At 41.4% G+C, this 12,792-nt stretch overlaps 1 protein-coding gene across 12 annotated transcripts in view; it reads right to left on the bottom strand.

The window, feature by feature from the left end:
- Positions 1-12,792, bottom strand: part of FGGY (FGGY carbohydrate kinase domain containing) — a 456,358-nt gene that overhangs the window by 251,594 nt on the left and 191,972 nt on the right. The window lies entirely within an intron of this gene.

Genomic DNA, 12,792 nt, shown 5'->3' with positions numbered 1-12,792 from the left:
GTTAAGTTTAGTGCACGGAATGAGAAGGTAATTTCTAACAGAAACAAAGAGCTTAGTAGAACTCTCAAAATAGCAAGGAATAAAAAAAGAATAAAGAGAAAGTTAAGATGTCAACGAAACCAAACTAAATCAATCAAAAGGGAAATGGAAAGAGGGCACTGGAATATAAATAGAAAATAAAAATACCATAGAAAGAATAAAGTCACTTATTTCAGTTATGACAACAAATGTTAACAGGCTGAATTCCACAAGTGGTTAAAAGATAACAGTAATCACATTGGGGTAAAACTGAGTTACATCTTGTTTACAATACAGATTTTCTTAATGTGATAAAAAGGTTTTTTATAAAAAGGTCAACAACGAGGTGTGCCTGGGTGGTGCAGTTGGTTAAGTATCTGACTCTTGGTTTAGGCTCAGTTTCTCATCTCAGGGTCATGAAAGTGAGCCCCCCATCAGGCTCTGCGGTCAGCATGGAATCTGCTCAGGATTCTCTCTCCCTCTCCCTCTATCCTTCCTCCACCCTCCCCCTGGCTCTCTCTCTAAAATAAATAAATATTTTTTTAAAAGGTCAACAAAGAAATAACAAATACAAATTTTTAAAATGACAATTTAAATATCAGACAAAGTAGAATACAAGATCAAAAATATTAGCCAAGACTAAGAAGGGCATTCTATAATGACAAAATACTCAATCTGAGAATATTATTGCACATTAAATTTCATGAATGAAAAACATAATGTGAAATATATAAAACAAGAGCTCCCAGATTAAAAAAAAAAAAAAAAGCCACTTGAAAAGAGAATTTATTTAAAGATTTTACGCACTTTCAGAATTTAAGGAAACAGGTAAACCAGAAGAATAATAATATTACTATTGAGGAATTAAAGGACTCAAATACAATCAGTAAGCTCAACTCTGTATGTTCACATAGGGCAAGAGAAAGGGAGAACATTTTATAATACAAGCAGAGACTAGATAGGCAAAATGGAATTTTACAAAGAAATTTTGAGTTTAAGTTTTTATTAGAAATGAAACAAGTCTGAAAATTAATAACCTAAGCAGACAACTTAAGAAATGATGAAAAACAAAAATAGATTAAATTGAAAAAAAGATCAAATGGCATAGTAAAGATAAAAACATATGAAAGATATAACAAGATAAAATTGCAGTAATCAAGAGAGCCAAAACATGATTCTAAGAAAAGACAATACAAAAACAAACAAACAAACAAACAAAAAACCTCTGGTAAAATTAAGGAAGGAAAAAGGAGAGAAGGAAAAAATAACAAATATCATGAATGAAAATGGGGGATGTAACTACAGAAAAAGCAGACATTAACAGAAAAAAGAGATTAAGTAAATAACATTATGCTAGCACATTTCAAAATTTAGATGGGACAGAAAATTTACTAGAAAGACAGAACTTACCAAAACTGACTCAAGAAAGCACAACAAAACCGTAATAAACTTATTACCATTAAAAAAATAAGCCACTAGTTAAAAATTATCCTTCAAATAAAATTTTAAGCCTGCATGGTTGTACCAGAAACTATTAACAAATGTTCAAGAAACAAAGCACTCCACGTTATTTCAAAGACTAGAAGAAATGCTCCCTAAGTTATTTATGAAGGTAGGATAACTATATTATAAAACCAAACAAAGAGAGCATAAGAAACAAAAACCAGAGGCCACTCTCACATTATAAATGAGGGCATAAAAATTCTAAGCAAGTTATGACCAAATTTTACATAAAAATGAGAAAAAAGTACATCATGAACAACATTCCAAAACATTTTAATAACTGAAGATTTATGCATGTATTCTGCCCCAGTATTTTATTAAAGGGGGAAAAATGATCAACTCATATTGAAGGAAAAAAAGTATTTGATGAAGTTAAAGGCCACATCAAGATAGAAACTCCTTTTTTTAAAAAAAGATTTTCTTTAATCACTTGAGAGAGAGAGAGCATGAGAGGGGAGAAAGAGGGAGAAGCAGACTCCCCGTAGAGCCGGGAGCTCAATGCAGGATGTGATCCCGGGACTCTGGGATCATGACCTGAGTCGAAGGCAGTTGCTCAACCAACAGAGCCACCCAGGCACCCTCAAAATAGAAACTCTTAATGAAGTAGCAACAATAGAAGCTTCTGCTTCTAAGCATGATGGACTAACAGGGACTGTATTTTACCTCCCCAACCACACCTTGAGAAACTGGAAAAGTAGGGGAAAAAAATTATGACACAACTGCTCTCAGACCCAGAACAACAGGCAACACAGAACTGTGATCCCTGAGAGAAGGAAACAAATGAGGTGAGCCTGAAAATCACTCCGGCTTTCTGCCAGGAAGCCCATACCTGACCACAAAGCAGAAAGAAGGATGCCAAGGAAAACAAGTCAGGTCACAAAACTGAGAAGACTGAGATGAGAATTCAGGGAATCAAGGCGCCTGGAAGCTGTGATGGCACAGACATGCAAGGAGGAGGTAGGTCTGCAGAAAGAGGGCCTTGGAAAGCTGCACAGGAGTCCCATAAAATCTTCAACTATGAAGATACAGATAACAGATATTCTAAGAGGTCTGGTGAGAAGTGACTGAAAGGCTGTGAGCTGAGACATTCTCAGGGCTCACAAAGACCTGAGAATGGGAATCATCTGAGTGACTAAAATTAGAGTGGAACGTCTTCATTGATCACTTGGGACATTCAGTGGAAACCCCAAAGAATGCCTTAGAAGTGTAACTGAACTTTCCTGTGTAAAGGTTACAATAAACAAAGTTTTGAAGGAAGATTCCAAAAGATAAAACAAAGCCAAACATTATCCAAAAGATAATACATTAAGAGCCTACTAGAAAAAGTAGCTCCAACAGTCATTAGAAAAAAGACAACAAAACCCAGACACTGAACAACATAAAATTAACAATGTCAGCATCCAATAAAAAATATTTGAATAAACAATGTCCAATTATTTTAAAATTTGATAAAAGCTATCAACCCACAGAGCTATGCTCACTGAAACCAATGCAAGATAAACACAAAGAAAACCGTATCAAGATACATTACATGATCAAATTATTAAAAAAAAAAAAAAGTTGAGGATCTTTTTTTTTTTTTTAAAGATTTTATTTATTTATTTATTTGACAGAGAGATCACAAGCAGGCAGAGAGAGAGGAGGAAGCAGGCTCCCCGCTGAGCAGAGAGCCCGATGCGGGGCTCCATCCCAGGACTCCGAGATCATGACCCGAGCTGAAGGCAGCGGCTTAACCCACTGAGCCACCCAGGCGCCCCAAAGTTGAGGATCTTAAAGGCAGTCAGAAAAAAGACACATGATACAAGAACAGTCCAACAAGGTCAGCAGACTTTTTACCAGAAATAATGCAACCCAGAAAAAAGTGGACTAACGTCTTAAAAGTACTGAAAAGTTTTTAAAAGGAAACATCAAACCAGAATTCTATATTCAGAAAAAAAGCTCTTCAAGCAATTAATATGAAGTAGCCTTTTTCAAAAAAAAAACAGAGAATTCATTTCCAAGAAACTTGCATTGCAGGACATGTTAAAAGGCATTTCTGTAGGGAAGAGGAAGAGGATACTAGTAGAAATATGAATTGATACAAAATAAGGAAAAAGTATCAGAATCAGTAAATATGTGAGTAGATGCAAGAGGCAGGTTTTCATTTTAAGTTTCTTTAAAAGAGAATTGACTATGAGTCTTCATCTTTAAAAAATAATTTAGAAAAAAAATCCAATGTACTGTGGGGCTTATATATACAAACAAAACATGACTATAAGAGCAAAAATGATAGATATGAACAATGTTATATGTGATGGGGTGTAAAATTATTTTAAGGCAAACTGTGATAACTTAAAAGATGAGTATTATATATCCTAGAGGAGCCAGTTAAAAAAAAGGATATAAAATCAATAAGCTAATTTGGGAGATAAAAATGGAATACTAAAAACATTTCAGTAATCTGGAAGAAGGCAAGAAAAGGAAAAAATTACATAGAATACACAAAACAAATAAAAGGCAAATAGCAAGATGGTAGATTAAAACCTAGCCTAAAGGGGCGCCTGGGTGGCTCAGTGGGTTAAAGCCTCTGCCTTTGGCTCAGGTCATGATCCCAGGGTCCTGGGATCGAGCCCCACATCAGGCTCACTGCTCAGCAGGGAGTCTGCTTCCCTTCCTCTCTCTCTGCCTGCCTCTCCGCCTACTTGTGATCCCTATCTGTCAAATAAATAAATAAAATCTTAAAAAAAAAAAAAAAACTAGCCTAAAAATTTCAATGAAAAGGCAAAAATTGTCAGGCTGGACTAAAAAATTAAAAAATGAACTCGAACTCCATTCTCTCTGTAAGAAAGTTATTTAAGCACTACAGACAAAGGGCTGATACCTAATATCTATAAAGAACTTCTCAAACTCAATACCCAAGGACAGATAATCAAGTCAAAAAGTGGGCAGAAGACATGAATAGACACTTCTCCAAAGAAGACATACAAATGGCTAACAGACACATGAAAAAATGTTCATCATTGTTAGCAATCAGGGAAATTCAAATCAAAACCACAGTGAGAGGGCACCTGGGTGGTTCAGTTGGTTAAGCAGCTGCCTTCAGCTCAGGTCATGATCCTGGAGTCCCAGGATCGAGTCCCACATCGGGCTCCCAGCTCCTTGGGGAGGCTGCTTCTCCCTCTGACCTTCTCCCCTCTCATGCTCTCTCTCTCTCAAATAAATAAATAAAATCTTTAAAAAAAAAAAAAAAAAAACCACAGTGAGATACCACCTTACACCAGTCAGAATGGCAAAAATCAACAAGGCAAGAAACAACAAATGCTGGAGAAGTTGTGGAGAAAGGGGAACCTTTTTGCACTGTTGGTGGGAATGCAAATTGGAGTAGCCACTTTGAAAAACAGTGTGGAGATTCCCTAAGAAATTAAAAATAGAGCTATCCTATGACTTGGAAATTGCACTACTGGGTATTTACCCCAAGGATACAGATGTAGTGAAAAGAAGGGCTATATGTACTCCAATGTTCATAGCAGCAATGTCCACAACAGCCAAACTGTGGAAGGAGCCGAGATGCCCTTAAACAGAAGAATGGATAAAGAAGATGTGGTCCATATACACAATAGAATATTACTCAGCCATCAGAAAGGATGAATACCTAACTTTTGCACCAACATGGATGGGCCTGGAGATTATGCTGAGTGAAATAAATCAAACAGAGAAAGTCAATTAACATATGGTTTTACTTATTTGTGGAACATAAGGAATAGCATGGAGGACATTAGGAGAAGGAAGGGAAAAATGAAGGGGGAGAAATCGGAGTGGGAGATGAACCATGAGAGACTATGGACTCTGGGAAACAAACAGAGGGTTTTAGAGGGGTGGGGGTTGGGGTAATGGGTGAGCCTGGTGATGCGTATTAAGGAGGGCACGGACTGCATGGAGCAAGGGGTGTTATATGCAAACAGTGAATCGTGGAACACTACATCAAAAACTAATGATGTACCGTATGGTGACTAACATAACACAATATAAAAAAAAAAAAGATGCAAGACAGGTTCAACAGTGGAAGGAGAGAAAAATATATGCTAGTCACATACTGATAGTAAGTACAAGTGGCTGTATGAATATCAGAAAATAAACTTCAGAACAAGAATTATTACCAGGGAAAAAAGAGGTGCATTACATAATAACAAAAGGGTCAATTCACCGGGATGACTCGTGGGGTCAAGAAGAAATTGTAGTTTGTCCGAATGGCAACTTAAACTCAACTACGTTTGATTTCTTCCTGTTTTGTTTTAGCTCTAACAAGCTTGCATTATCAAGCAATGTGAAACTGTACATGACATCAAAGGTTCACAGCGGTGTAACTGGATGTGAGCACCTAAAGTCCCCCTTGGTTTTCTTTACACAGGTCTGCCTAAAACTTCCCAGTCTCAGCAGTCTATGTTGATTAAAAGTTCTGACAGGCTGGAGGGGTCCAGAACTGTGGGCTTGCTGTCTTTTTATTGTATTTTAGATAAGAGCCTGTTTGAGTGGGGAAGGTCAGGAGGGACTAAAGCACCTACCTCCTTCTGATAAAAGAATGTTACTTTGTTTCATTTCCTGAGGCTCCATGAGCCTTCTGGGAATTTCAGCACCTCTGGTCTGGCCATGACCTCCCACAGCAGGGACCCTATCTGCCTTATTCACCACGCCACTCCCAGCACCAGGCACAGTGCCTCTCTGGCAAGTTTTGAGAGCTCAATCCATGTTTATTAAGTAAATGAAGAGAACCCTAGGATGTCAATTACAGGAGGAAACTTTTAGGCTCCTAATAAGGCCTGGATCTCCAGCTTTCCCTCTCACATAGGCTCTAGAAGAGAAAAGGCTAGATTCTTGACTCCTAGAGCGACCAAGAGCAGCAACAGAACACTGGATTCCTTGCACAAACCACACACTTTGATAGAACAAGGACCGCTTTTCAAAAATGTGATTCATCTACCTTATATATCTCCCATCACCTACTTCCCCAGCCACAAAAACACGCAGAATCTCTAACACATCCTCCTTTCTTTCTTGAAAAAAAAAAAAAAAGCAAAAAACAAAAAGGGCCTTCCAGCTAAAGATGGCAGATTAATGACATATGTTGACCTCTGCTCCCTTTAAAGGTTCCAGTAAAATGGCAGTATAAGGATAATTTAAGAAGGCAAAAACCCACAATGACAAAGCTAACAGGAGAGAGGATAGCAACAGAGGTGTGAAAGGCAGAAAACACAGATGGATGAGTTGTAAGGCCCTTGGCAGACTTGGAAAGATAAAACCTAAGTAGCAGAGAGAAAAGTCCAGAAGCACAACAATTTCCCTGCAAAGGTACCAGGTACTTCAGAAAGTGGGAATATAGGTGGGGCTAAAAACGGCAAGATGGTTAAAAGCTGTGTAAGCAGGGAGTAGACCCCCATGTGCCCTTCAAAAGGTGCAAGCAGGGTACTCCGTCCCCTGCACCCTGAGAGACAACAAAGGTCCGTCTGAGACTGAGTAGGGTACAAGGCCCCACTACAAGTAGGAGCACTTTGACAAGAACAGGAGATAAAGTAAGGAAATGCCTCTTTGCAGGTCAGCCCTCAAGCTCTTTCCCCCAACTCAACACCCAGAGCTCTGGCTGCTGGGTTTATAACCCCAAGATTCGTTTTTGGGGAATCACAGCAGACAAAAGGAAAGAAAGAAGGCCAGCAGGGAGGGCAAGCTGAGAGATAAGCCACTCTAGTCTTAGGAGGAGCAAAACAGCAGTAAAACCCATTTTTGATGATGACTAGTAGTAACCGATAGAATGATCATCATCGCCATCCTCCTCCTCCTAATAAAACACAACAGCTCAGACAGTATCGCCTGTGGACCACTGTGTTTCTATCAAGGCTTTTCAGGCAGGGAGGAGCCCCCCAACTCTGAGAGAAACAAAGGGAAAGTGCCACCAGGATTCTACCCACACTCCTGAGACCATGAAGAAGCCTTAGTAGGAGCACGCATTTCTGACTTCCCTGCTTTTACCCAGAGCAAGGCACACATCCAAAGCACACGTCTGCTGAGTTCCAGAGTTCAGCTCATTGCCACGCCTTTCTCAACAAGATTTGATAAAAATGAAGTCGGCACTGCTGTATTATTTATAAGCAGTTCACTGCACTGAGATTGCCAGGCCCCCACTTTCAAGGGAAGCCTTTTGTTCTCTGCTTGGGGAAGGCAGGACCTGGAGAGTCTCAATCGAACAAGCCAGTGAATAACAGAATCATCAGAGCCCAAGAGTGGGGATAAATTACCCAGCTATTCCTGGCTGCAGCCTTCGGCACCTCCCAGGCATGCGACGGCTCTGCTCGTCCAAGCCATACAACAGACCGGATCCCCATCTCCGAAGGCAGAGCTCGGGGGGGGAGATATGACTGTGGCTGGATTGCCCATCGTATCAGCAAAGACACCAAGACGGCCTTCTTTCTGAAGAAGCACCCCTGAACCAATCAGAGCCACCTCTGAGAAAGAGGTGTCCGACTCCAGGCTCAGTCCTACTGGCTCTGCACCTCATCAAGACTTGCCGACAGGTCCGTGATAGACCGAAATAATGCAGGCAATGATGCAACGCAGGGCCATATGAAACTGCCTTTTCAGGGAGACCTGCCGATAACATGGCTTGAACATGGCTGTGACAAGATGGGGGGCAAGAAAGAAATGAATAAATAATCCAGTTCAGGGAGTTTCCCAAGGCTCCCAAGGAAAAAGAGATGTAAGAGTCAGAAAACAAAAGATCCTAAGTCACTGCTGAAACATTCTAAGCTCTTGGGGAAGCTCTGGACTCATGGACCTGGATTTATCTCCTAAAAAATAAGGATAATAATGATTAGAGGCAAAATGGGAGGTGGGGGAAAAAAGGGGGAAAGGAAGGAACTTAGGGACAGGTCCTAAGTCCCTGCCACAGACCAAGCACTGTACCCAGTACTTTTTTTTTTTCTTTTTTTAAGATTTTATGTATTTGTTTGTCAGAGAGAGAGAGAGACAGCACAAGTTGGGGGAGTGGTAGGCAGAGGAAGAAGCAGGCTCCCCACTAAGCAAGGAGCCCAATGCAGAACTCGATCCCAGGGCCCCGGAGTCATGACCTGAGGCAGAGGCAGACACTCAACTGACTGAGTCTCCCAGGCATCCCTGTGCCCATACTTTGATATAGGTTATTGCAATTGATCCCATAACAAAATGGTAAGGATGTTATCAGTGTCCCCATTGAACAGAGAAGGACATGAGGCTCACATGAGTTGGGTAACTCATCTGAGGTCATACATTAGGAAAGAGCAAAGCAGAAGTTTAAACACCCTGGTCTGCTCGATTAAAAGTCTACATTGGTTCAACAGGTGCTTTTTCAGGTCCATTCATGAATAGATATTTACAAATCAGAGCATGGGAAAGAGTGTAATCCATTTGAGATATTTGATTTCACTGTGTTTATTTTGTCTATTATCTCCTTTTCTTAATATGGGGGAAATATAAAAATAAAAGCAGATGAAAAAACACAGAGATCTAAGGGGCAAAGAAGCAGCTGTTTGAGGTTGCCTGTGAAGACATTCCGGTAAAACATAAGATGTTCAAGAGATGTACACCATCACCCGGGACACAAGGACAAGAGTGAGATGCTCCCTCAAGAGGCAAACATGGACATTGCTTTTGAGAGTTCAAGCTGTGAAGTCAGCTCACATTGAGAAGGAGTAGAAATAGGCAAAATGAGCATGAAAAGACACAGTGGCTTCTAGAACTCAGGGTTCACAGCGAGAAGACCGAAGGCGTTTAGATGGCAAAAGAAAGAAGCTGCGATCAGACACTGGTTAGTGTGCACGGAGCAGAAGGAGCAGAAGCCAGGGAAGTGCCCGTGGGGACATGGAATAGATGGGAAGTTTTCAAAACTTTCAAGATACCGCGTCTCTAAGAAAAGGAAGGAAAGGAAAGGAACTGAAAAATGAAATGGAAAAGAAAAAGAAACAGAGAAAAACCGCCTCAAAACTAGATTCTAGAGAGATGAATAGGCAGAGCACAGAGGATTTTTAGCAAAGAAACTGTAGGATATTGTAACGGTGGATATATGTCATATGCTGATTCAAACTCACTGAGCAGCCAACACCAAGAGTGAACAGCAACATAAGCCATGGGGGCGCCTGGGTGGCTCTGCCGGTTAAGCCTCTGCCTTCGGCTCAGGTCATGATCTCTGGGTCCCGGGATTGAGCCCCACATTGGGCTTCCTGCTCAGTAGGGAGCCTGCTTCTCTCTGGATTCCTCGGCCCCTCCCCACACCTCATTCTCTCTCTCAATAATAAATAAATAAAATCTCTGTCTCTCAGGAATAAATAAATAAGTATGTAATCTTCTTTTAAAAAATGTAATGTAAGGGGCCCCTGGGTGGCTCAGTGGGTTAAAGCCTCTGCCTTCGGCTCAGGTCATGATCCCAGGGTCCTGGCATTGAGCCCCGCATTAGGCTCTCTGCTCAGCAGGGAGCCTGCTTCCCCCACCCCCTGTGCCTGCCTCTCTGTCTACTTGTGATCTCTGTCAGATAGATAAAGTCTTAAAAAAAAAAAAAAGTACATTTAAAAAAAATGTAATGTAAGCCATGGACTTTAGATGGACACACGATGACGATGTGTCAACATAGTTCCACCGCTTGTAATGAATGCACCACTCCGGGAAAACGTGGATAAGGGGCAGGCTGTGCATGTGTGGGGGTGGAGCTGTATTGGTCATCTCTGTACCTTCCAATCAATTGTGCTGCGAACCTAAAACGCTCTAAAAAATTAAAGTGTATTAAAAAAAAACAACCAACCAACCAACTAACCTCACTTCTCAAATGTCCCTCAAGGAGCAAGACCCAGAAACTGGTAGAAACAATAAGTCTGGTCTTCAGGAAAATGCAGTCCAGCTTGCTATTCACATCAAGAATGCGGTGATTTTGTAACTTAGGCATCTAAAGCCACTCTGAGTAAATATCAACCCTTGAGCCCAAAGGATTCATAGTCTCTCAGGGCCAGAAGAACACCTGAGATCACCTGTTGACATGGGCAGAGCTGGCACATGAACCCAACAGTCAGCTTCAGAGCTCTTATCCTTAACTATTACATACACTGCCTCCAGGAACACACCCCTTGCACGATAAGGGGATTTCACAGATAAGAGGAATACCCGAGAAGGAGGGCAACTCTACTTGGGGAATATTAAGGGAGCTTCCCACAGGGGAGTAGCTTGAGCTGTGAGTCCTGAAATAGGAGGCCCTCGCCAGGTGGACAGAGGGTGCAGAGACCTTTCAGGAATAGTGTGTATATCAAGAAACTCAGTTCAAGCATGATCCTGCCTCCGGAGAGGAGATGGACTAGCAGACTCCTAAGGACTCTTCCCGGCTCCCAATTTCACTGCTGATATGAGGAAGACATTACCGAGCAGTACAAACCACAGGTTCTGGATCGACATGGTGATGCCATCATTCACTAGTGAGTGAGAAAGCCTCCCTGTACTTCATTTCCTTCATCTATTAAGGAGAACAATAGTACCAGATAAACAGGAGTTTGCCTCATAAATTCAATAAAGTTGAGTTAATCCACATAAAGCAGGTGGCACAGTCCCTGGTCCACAGCACATGCCCGACAAAAGGTGGTAAATTTTCTTCTCATTTTCATCAATGTGAGCAGTTTCCTCAACATCTCATAGCTTCCTCTGAGGAAGAAAATTTCAATGAAAGAGAAATAATCAAATGAAAACTCACTTTAATGCCATGCTAAGGACACTACAAATAAGATGGGTTTTCAGCTCTAACTTGATGAGCATTATCTGACCTAAATGAGCCTGATGACGTAAACCATCCAGCGCAGCCCTGCTCAACTCAACATAAAACTGAGTTGAAAACCCAATTCTTGGGGTGCCTGGGTGGCTCAGTTGGTTAAATGACTGACTTCGACTCAGGGCATGATCCTGGAGTCCCAGGATCAAGTCCCACATTGGGCTCCCTGCTCAGTGGGGAGCCTGCTTCTCCCTCTGACCTTTCCCCTCTCATGTTCTCTCTCGCTCTTTCTTTCATTCTCTCTCTTTCAAATAAATAAATAAAAATAAATAAAAGTAAAATATTTAAGAAAACCCAATTCTTGGTTCATATCTTGAACTTAAATGCCAATAGTGGGCCCAAACTGGGCCCCTTCCTCAAAATCAGGAGCAAAGCCACTCAGAACACTATTCATGGAGTGGTTCATTATTCCCCAAACATATTTTTGCCAGCACTGAGCACGGTGACACAGAGAAACAGAGGTGAGGACTAGATCTCTTCCCTTGAGTAGTGCCGAAGACAGAAGGCAAAGAGAGACGTGCAGAGGGACATGCAAAACATAATTTGAGAAGGGTCTTCATATGGTATATACAATGGTCTAGGGGAGCACAGAAGGCTAGAGAAACTATCTGTGGAGGTTCTAGAAACCTCACTGAAATACCAGAGCAAAATGAAAACCTGCCTCAGATGTGCATCCTGGGGATCCCAGGGTGAGGAGCATGAAGGCATCCCTGGTTTGCCTCTTCTCTGGCGAGAACACACCTGCAACTTCCAGGATGGTGAATGCCTGCTCTCACTTCGGTGCTCGCTCATGCCTGAACACCTTCACCTTACCGAGCCCCAGTAAATCTTCATCATCTTCAGGAGAACCATCCTTTGGGAATTCGTCCAATGGTGTGGACGACCAAGCTCCCAGCGTTCCCTGCTGTGTGGTGCCTACTACGTTTCAATCACTACCTCAATGGTCCTCTCTCCCACCCTGGACAGCAAACCGGAAGGATGGTACTTTCAGCATCCTTGGCCTCCGAGGAAGGTTGACACATAGAAGATGTTTACTAAGTGTTTGCTGACTGGACCACCTGTCACTAAGGTCCTCTTAACCGACTACTGTATACAAATACACCCATTTCATTCTTGCTGAGGAAGTCTGCTTTGAGCGTTGAACTGAAGCTCAGCCCATAGTGCTGAGACTTTAAATGAGTTCATGATATAAACAAACAAAACAACCAGCAAACTAAAGGAACCAAGGGCCTCTGCTCAAGTGTCAACCAATATCCTTGCTAAACTAAACAAGGAAAGGAAGTTGCCTGTTTGCTATCCTTCTTAAGAACCAGCATGAAGGAGCATGTGGGGTTTCTTAATTGGGAAACCATACAAAAAGGTAAGAGTGCACCATGATCTTTTTTTATCTCTTGGAGAATTATCATGTGTTTTTCTAATTGAGAAAGACTTATTTATAAACCAGGTCTGAAAAAAAAATGGCCTAA

This window comes from Lontra canadensis, unplaced genomic scaffold (assembly GCF_010015895.1).
Source record: "Lontra canadensis isolate GAN:19392208 unplaced genomic scaffold, GSC_riverotter_1.0 scaffold109, whole genome shotgun sequence".
Taxonomy (NCBI): domain Eukaryota; kingdom Metazoa; phylum Chordata; class Mammalia; order Carnivora; family Mustelidae; genus Lontra; species Lontra canadensis.
Note: the sequence above shows the minus strand (reverse complement) of the source record. Positions and strands in the feature narration are given on the sequence as shown.